Source organism: Brassica oleracea, chromosome C3, assembly GCF_000695525.1.
Source record: "Brassica oleracea var. oleracea cultivar TO1000 chromosome C3, BOL, whole genome shotgun sequence".
NCBI lineage: Eukaryota > Viridiplantae > Streptophyta > Magnoliopsida > Brassicales > Brassicaceae > Brassica > Brassica oleracea.
This window is the reverse complement of record NC_027750.1, coordinates 37,455,889-37,463,696: the sequence shown is the minus strand read 5'-3', so window position 1 is coordinate 37,463,696 and position 7,808 is coordinate 37,455,889. Positions and strand designations below refer to the sequence as shown.

General features: G+C 35.5%; 1 long non-coding RNA gene across 3 annotated transcripts; it reads right to left on the bottom strand.

The window, feature by feature from the left end:
* Window positions 1-6,211: 6,211 nt before the first annotated feature.
* Window positions 6,212-7,808, bottom strand: LOC106331752. Of its 3 annotated transcripts, XR_001267944.1 has the most exons (4): window positions 7,493-7,808; window positions 7,304-7,406; window positions 7,054-7,213; window positions 6,212-6,429 (listed from the first exon to the last, which is right to left on the bottom strand). It is a non-coding gene; the product is annotated as an uncharacterized LOC106331752 (long non-coding RNA). The 3 variants fall into 3 exon arrangements; XR_001267943.1 differs by having other exon boundaries at window positions 7,304-7,808; XR_001267945.1 differs by having other exon boundaries at window positions 7,054-7,168; window positions 7,304-7,808.

Below are 7,808 nucleotides of genomic sequence, written 5' to 3'. Positions count from 1 at the left end.
CGGCGGCAACGGCGGAGATCCGGCGGTGGCTTACCGGAAAGTTGGCCAGCGGCGACGGCGGAGCTGCGGCGGAGGACGGTGGTCTCTCTCTCTTTTTTAAAGAAAGGCAAAATGGCCTTTGGGAGTAGTTTGGATCAAATTTTTGGGGTCATTACATTTAGGGTCATTACAAAAAGGTTCTTAGCCAAAAGGCCAAGATGCATTGGCTAAATGTTGGTGATGGAAACAATACGAGTTTTCACAACTCAGTGAAGTTTAGAGCAGCCAAAAACCCTATTCGAGAGATACAAAAGGAGGATGGTGTCATTGTTACAACTCAGGAGGAGATAAAGACTGACGCGGTTAATTATTTCCAGGGCTTTCTGGCAAAAGAGGTTGTGGGACACAATGGAATGGAAGTTGATGAGCTGAAAACGCCTCTGAATTTTCAATGTGAGGAGGCAGATAGAGCGCTCCTTTCACACGATGTTCCGGCCATTGAGATTAAACATGTGTTATTCGCAATGGCAAAAAACAAGTCTCCAGGTCCGGATGGATACACATGCGAATTTTTTAAGGTTGCTTGGGACATTGTGGGGGATGATTTTGTGATCGCAGTCTAATCTTTTTTCAAGACTGGTTTCTTGCCTAAGGGGATAAATTCTACTATTCTAGCCTTGATCCCGAAGAAAGAAAACTCAAAGACTATGAAAGATTTCCGTCCTATATCTTGCTGCAACGTTATTTATAAAGTTATCTCGAAGATTCTGGCCAATCGTCTGAAGCTTATTCTCCCAAAGTTTATATCTCCCAATCAATCTGCCTTCGTCAAAGACAGATTTTTGATGGAGAACGTCCTCTTGGCGTCAGAACTAGTAAAAAGCTATCATAAGAGCTCAGTTTCAGCAAGATGTGCACTTAAGATCGATATTTCTAAGGCGTTTGACACTGTCCAATGGCCTTTTTTACTCTCTGCTCTCAAGGCTCTCGGGTTCCCAAGCGAATACATTGTCTGGATTGAGAAATGCATCTCACTTGCCTCGTTTTAAGTTCAAATCAACGGTGAACTAGCTGGGTATTTTAACAGCAAAAGGGGTCTTCGTCAAGGATGTGCTCTGTCTCCCTATTTGTTTGTCATATGTATGGAGGTATTGTCTAAAATGTCAGACAAAGCAGCGGCTCAACAGAAGTTTGGCTACCACCCTTAATGCCATGATCTCAAACTAACTCATCTAAGCTTTGCTGATGACCTGCTTATTTTCTCAGACGGCAAAAGAAGCTCACTAGACGGGTATTCTTGAGACTTTCAAAACCTTTGCAGAGGCATCTGGCTTACATATTAGTATGGAAAAGTCCACTCTCTACCTGGCAGGTTTAGCTGATACAGAAAAGCAAGATATTCTTAGCCACTACACCTTCTCCAATGGTGATCTTCCAGTTCGGTACTTAGGTTTGCCGCTGCTAACGAAACAGATGACTGCTCAAGACTATGCCCCACTTATAGAGAAGATCAGATCAAGAATAAGTTCCTGGACGGCGAGATTCCTCTCCTTTGCAAGGAGATTACAGCTGATAGCTTCAGTGATACACAGTTTAACAAACTTTTGGATCTCTGCATTTAGACTACCAAAGAAGTGTATAGCAGAGATAGACAGTCTGTGTGCCGCCTTCTTATGGTATGGTCCGGTCTTAAGCACCAAGAAAGCAAAGGTCTCGTGGAAAGATTGTTGCAAGCCTAAAGAAGAAAGAGGGTTGGGGTTGCGATCAATAAAAGAAGTGAATGATGTCTCGTGTCTAAATATGGTTTGGAGGATCCTCTCGTCAAATTCATATCTGTGGGTAAGATGGATCAAAAGATATTTGATTCGCAAGAACTCATTCTGGCCAGTCAAGGATAGCACCACTTTGGGTTCTTGGATGTGGAAGAAAATCTTGAAGTATAGAGCTATGGCGATGCGTTTCATGAAGGTTTTAAGTCAACAATGGATCATCGACATCTTTCTGGTTTGATCAATGGTCTCCGCTTGGTAGACTAATTGACACAACAAATGGAAGAGGAATGATAAACATGGGTATTAAAATTAATGACACCATGGAGAAGGTTCTGAAACATCATCGCAGGAGGAGACATCGAGAAGAAATCTTCAACACTATTGAACAAGAGATTGCTAATCTGCGTCTGCGAGGTCTGACTCAGAACGAGGACGTTCGCTTGTGGAAAGCAGGGGATGATAACTACAGAGCAGATTTTCGGTCCAAAGCGACATGGAACCTCATCCGTGTTGAGCGAGTAAAGATCGATTGGTACAAAGGTATTTGGTTCCCTTACAATACACCTCGATACTCCTTTATGATTTGGATTGCGGTTCAGAACAGACTCCCCACGGGAGAGAGGATATTGAACTGGAATACAGCCGCGCCAACAGCCTGCAGTCTCCGCCCGAGCCGCTTGAAACTCGTAACCACCTGTTTTACCAATGCAAATTTTCAGAAGAAGTTTGGAAAAATCTCACTGCTAAGCTATTGTCTCTGCGCTATACGACTGACTGGGATGAGGTTGTTCGACTTCTAACAGACCAGACTTGGAACTCAACCCGCTTGTTTCTACTCAGGTATGTGTTCCAGGAAACACTATCGGCTCTATGGACAAAGAGGAATGGGAGAAGGCATGGTGAACGATCCAACACCCTTGCCACCCTGATCAAAAGCGTGGACAAAGCAGTAAGAAACCGCATCTTCAGCTCGCGTGTCATGGAAGTCAGCAAGTATACTAAAGCCATGGAAACATGGTTTTCGGTTAGATGAAAGATTTTGTCTCTATTTTTTCTTTTAAGAAAACTCTAAACCATCAACCTCATGTTGCATCCACTGTAAAAATGTTTTTTTCTTGAATAAATTTAAAATTAATTCAAAAAAAAAAAAAGACCCGACGAAGCAACAAATTCAATACACCGTCCTACAACTACTGTTGGAGACAACCACTCAACAAACCCAAACACTGTAGAGAGCATGACACCTCAAAAAAACTACAAACACCACCTCATAACCGGCAAGCGCAAAGAAGTAACCAGAACACGAACAACGCTCTGTAGCACCGGGAAGAAACCAGAATCGGAGGAAGACAAAGCTAATATTGGAGCCACAAAGGAGACGACTCCATTCCTACAGTTTCATAAAGAAACACACCCGACAGGAATCTGAACTTACCAAGAAGAGGTATAGTAACACAAAGGCATTGCCCTCACTAGACGCCAACGAACCCCAACCCGCAGGCGAGAACCGAGGAGAGGCCAGGCCAGAACCCAACAAAATCAGAAGACTGCATACCACCACACGATCAGAGAACCGGCGCAAATACCATCAAAAAGCAAACTCCACCAGATCTGCTACCTCCCACAAGGAAAGGTGAAATTGAGACCATCAACAGGAACCCACCATAAATTGACAGCGACCCACCACCCCTCGACCACAGGCAGCCACAAAAAGTACGAGCAGGTCTCATCCGCCAAACCTCAAAAAAGAAGAAGTTCTGAAGATGAGGAAAATTTCGCGAAGTAGATCCGTAGAAGCAAAGGCGGAACAACAAAGGGGACCTTCTCCGGCGTCGGCAGAAAGCCTAGCCACCGGAGAAGCGGGGATCTTCGGTCACAAATTTTTACGGCGGCGAGAAAGTTGAGAGAATATTACGGCGAACTTGAAGTATATCATTTTGTCCGTTTGTTTTGACCAATCAAAATTTTATAGTTACTTTTCTATTTTTTTTTTATACTCAAAGTATTAAAAGCACATTAATGCTCAAGCTCTTTAAATTAGGTTCTTAGGATTTTTTTATTATTTTTTTGTCTAAAAAAAAAATTAGAGAACCAATCGCGGGCCGCCACGTTTGGTGCGGCCCGCGAACAAGCCAAAAACCCTCCAAAACTCGCCTCTTACGTAGGAGGAGGAAGAAGCAAGTTTTTAAAATGGTGTGGGCCCACTGATTTTTTAATATTTTTTTTCTTAGAACCCAAGGTTTACAGCCAGAGTTAAAGATGGTCTAATGGTAGAATTGTAATGCACATAAATTATTTTGAGACAAGATTCGAAGATTTAGATTTCACAATTTGTATTTTGAAAATTTTAATTTTATATTTGAATTTAAAATTTTAAAATTTAAATTTTGTTATTAATATTTGGGGTATATGAATTAGAATTATGGGTTATGAAAATAGAGTTTAGCCTATAGAATTATGGTTTTGAATATTTGAATTAAGTATATAGTTTTAGATTAGATATAAACTTTAAAGTTTAGGTTTTATGGTTTGAGGTATAAAGTTTAAGTTTGGAGGATGGTGTTTTAAGTTTGGAGTTTAAGATTTGAGAATGAATTGTGAATTATTTAAATTTAGGGTTTGGAATATAGTGTTTTGTGTTTAGATTTAAGATTTAATATTAGACTTTAAGATTAAATTTAAGATTTAATAATAAAAGATTAGAGTTTAAATTTTTTTAGTTAGAGATTACGGTATATGATTAATTTCGGGTATGATATATAGAGGTTTATAGTTGGTTTGAGGTTTTGATTTAGTATTTCATTTAAAAAAATTTAAAATATATTAGAATTTGAATTTAAATTTAAGATTTGAGACTAAAATAAATAAAAAATATTATTATAATATAGAGTTTGGAGTTTAGATTTATAATATAGAGTTTGGATTTGGGGTCTAGGAATAGGGTTTGGAGTTTAGAGTGTTGGTTTATATCAATTTCTAAATGATGTTATTATTTTCATTATCGAAATAACTGATTTAAATTATTTTTATTATTTATTAATAAAAAAAATTAAAATGGGTTGGGTAATTATACCCTTTACTATTTTTACACAACTAACGTTAAATTTAAATCAGTAGATTAATGTATATCAGTAAATAAATAAATTAAAATATATTTTCATTAACCATTTTATTTTTGGAAAAATGATTGCTGACTACATGAAGTATGGACCATCACATGACTAACCATGAAAACTAAACAAATGTGTACTTAGCTACACGAAGTATATATTATGCATGACAACATCTCTCAACTTTATGATGTTATGTAGTTAACATCTCAAGTTTAATTCCATACATCCAAAAAATGATGTGTATGTTAGAGACCGTTTAAATCTCTCGATTCATCAATTAAAATGTGACGTATCTAAGGGTAATTTACCTAAATTAGATTTTGGCTCATGTTTTAAAGCGTAAGAATCTAATTTACAAAATATAATTTCCAAAATCAATATGTTTTATAAATTTTGATAAGTAGTGTTTTAACATTTTTATTTTAGTGTATTTGAAAAGAATATAATTATATTATTTTTATTTTTATTAAATATAAAAGTTATATAAGATATTATTTAATTTAGTTTTTAATTCTTTTAATCTGTTTTCGTATGAACTTTTAATAAAAATTATGTAATTTGTTTGATTAATTGTGTGATATATACTTATTTGATAAAAAATATTATAAAACTTCATTGATGTCAATTTATTGACTCTAACATTTTATTTGTTTAATATGAAATTATTAAGTTAATGAATTATTTTATATTTTTTTTTCATAAACAAAAATTCCATTCATTTAAACTTAGTAAAACTTTCATATTAGATTCTTATTCTTTTATTATTTCTATTCTTAAAAGTATGTAATTTATATTTATATACGCAAGATTATGTTTGATTTAAATTGACATTATATAAGTTTTAAACAAATAAAATATTAGAGTCAGTAAATTGACAGCAAATAAGTTTTATAATTAAAAAATTATCAAAGAAGTATATATCATACAATTAATCAAATGAACTAATTTTTTTATATTAAAATTTCATAACAAAACAGATTAAAATAATTAAAAAAAAACAAAAAAGATTAATAAAAATAATACAATTATATAGTTTTAAAATACACTAAAATTTAAATGTTAAAAAAAACTAAAATAAAAATATTAAAACACTACTTATTAAAAGTTGATAACAAAACAGATTAATATAAATAAAAATAATACAATTATATAGTTTTAAAAATACACTAAAATAAAAATGTTAAAACACTACTTATCAAAAAATGTTAAAACATATTGATTTTGTAAATTAGATTTTGTTAAAAGTATTCTTACGCTGTTAAAATGTGGGTCAAAATCTAATTTTAGTTAAATTATAGTCGGATCGGTCATATTTTAATTGTTGAAACAAGATATTTAAACGATCTCTAACATCCACATCAGTTTTTGGATGAATAAAATTAAACTCGTGATGTTAACTACATGACATCGTGAAATCTGCATAAAACCCATGACCAAAGAGCTCTACCAACAGTGAAAACAGCAAGCAGCAGTCTATCTCTATATATAGCCTTAAACATGGCTTTGTATCAGACCTCATTTCTCCTTCTGACCATCCAAGCATTTGCCACAATGCCATATCTGTTCTGCAATAAGAAGAAACCCATCAAACTTCAGTGTCAACAAAATAAAACAAGCTCAAAACGCGCTTGTTTCCTGTCCCACAGATCTTTCTCGATTGTTGTTTCACTAACTCAATTGAATATTCTACTAGTACGGATAGATCACTTACGAAAGTGTATGTTAAATACAGAGTTAAGAATGAACAACAACACACATAAAGAAAACTAAGAAATCCAAACTCTAGAAGAATCACGCAGTCTCATCAGATCGTAGAAAGACCAAATAAGATCTCACCACAGCTATCAAACTGCAGTTTCAATAACAGTGACAGCACAATGCGATTCAGACACAAGACAAGCTCAGTTCTTAACTAGTAGTTCAAGATGTTTTCTTCATGCATATATACTAAGATAGTAAGAAAAGCCCACGCAAGGCTAAGGACCAAATTAAAGTTCTCAGCTTTACGCAAACGAACAACATAAAAGCACACTACTAGAGTCTACAAACAATGAAGATGATCACCGAACGTACAAGCACAACCACACATCATTAACTCAACAAACCCCACAAATCTCGAGACTCTGATACACAATTACCCGTAGCGAGAATCTAAATTCAATCGTGCTTTTAACAAGTTAAGAGAGTACCTTAGATTGGCGGTGACAGAGCTCGAATGTGATGAAAAAGTCAAAAACCAAAAGCAGTCATGACAAAGAAGACACCACAAACAAACAAAGATGAACTTGTAGAAGAGACTTAGACCTGCCCAAAGCCGATGAACAAACTATCAAGCTGCTCCTCAGTGACCTAACCCCCAAAAAAATTAAGATAGCATAAGTGAGAATATCGTAAGCCTGTGGAAGAACCATTGAAGAAAGGTGGAAGCTTTTTACAAACCTGTTCGTCAATATCAGACAGTTCTTCTAATGATGTCTTCACGCTGAGCCATACTTGTCCGAGGATTCATCTTCTGTTTCTTAGAGATTGTTGTTTCGCAGATCTAGGTCGATGACCTCTAGGGTTTTAGTTTATGTGCAATTGAAATTGATAAAACGAAGGGAAGAGAAGGCGAAGGAGCCAATTCACCATGGATGGAGTTCGGGAAAGACGAAGAAAAATAATCTACGACGACGAAATCCAGCGGCTTGACGGATTAGGGTTCTGAGTTTGACTTTGAGCAAGGCCAATCCATATGTGTTTCTTCAATTGGAATGGAATGGATAGATCAATTCAAGTAAACAATGAAGGAGAAGATAGAGATAATGATTATTTTTCTTTGTAAAACGGAAATGTTTTGGAAAACAAAAAAACCATTTCTACCAAAACTCAGTTTTTGGGTGCCAATGTGAAATTTTGCTTCCAAAATGACATTCTGGCTACGAACCTGATTTTGCTTTCCTAG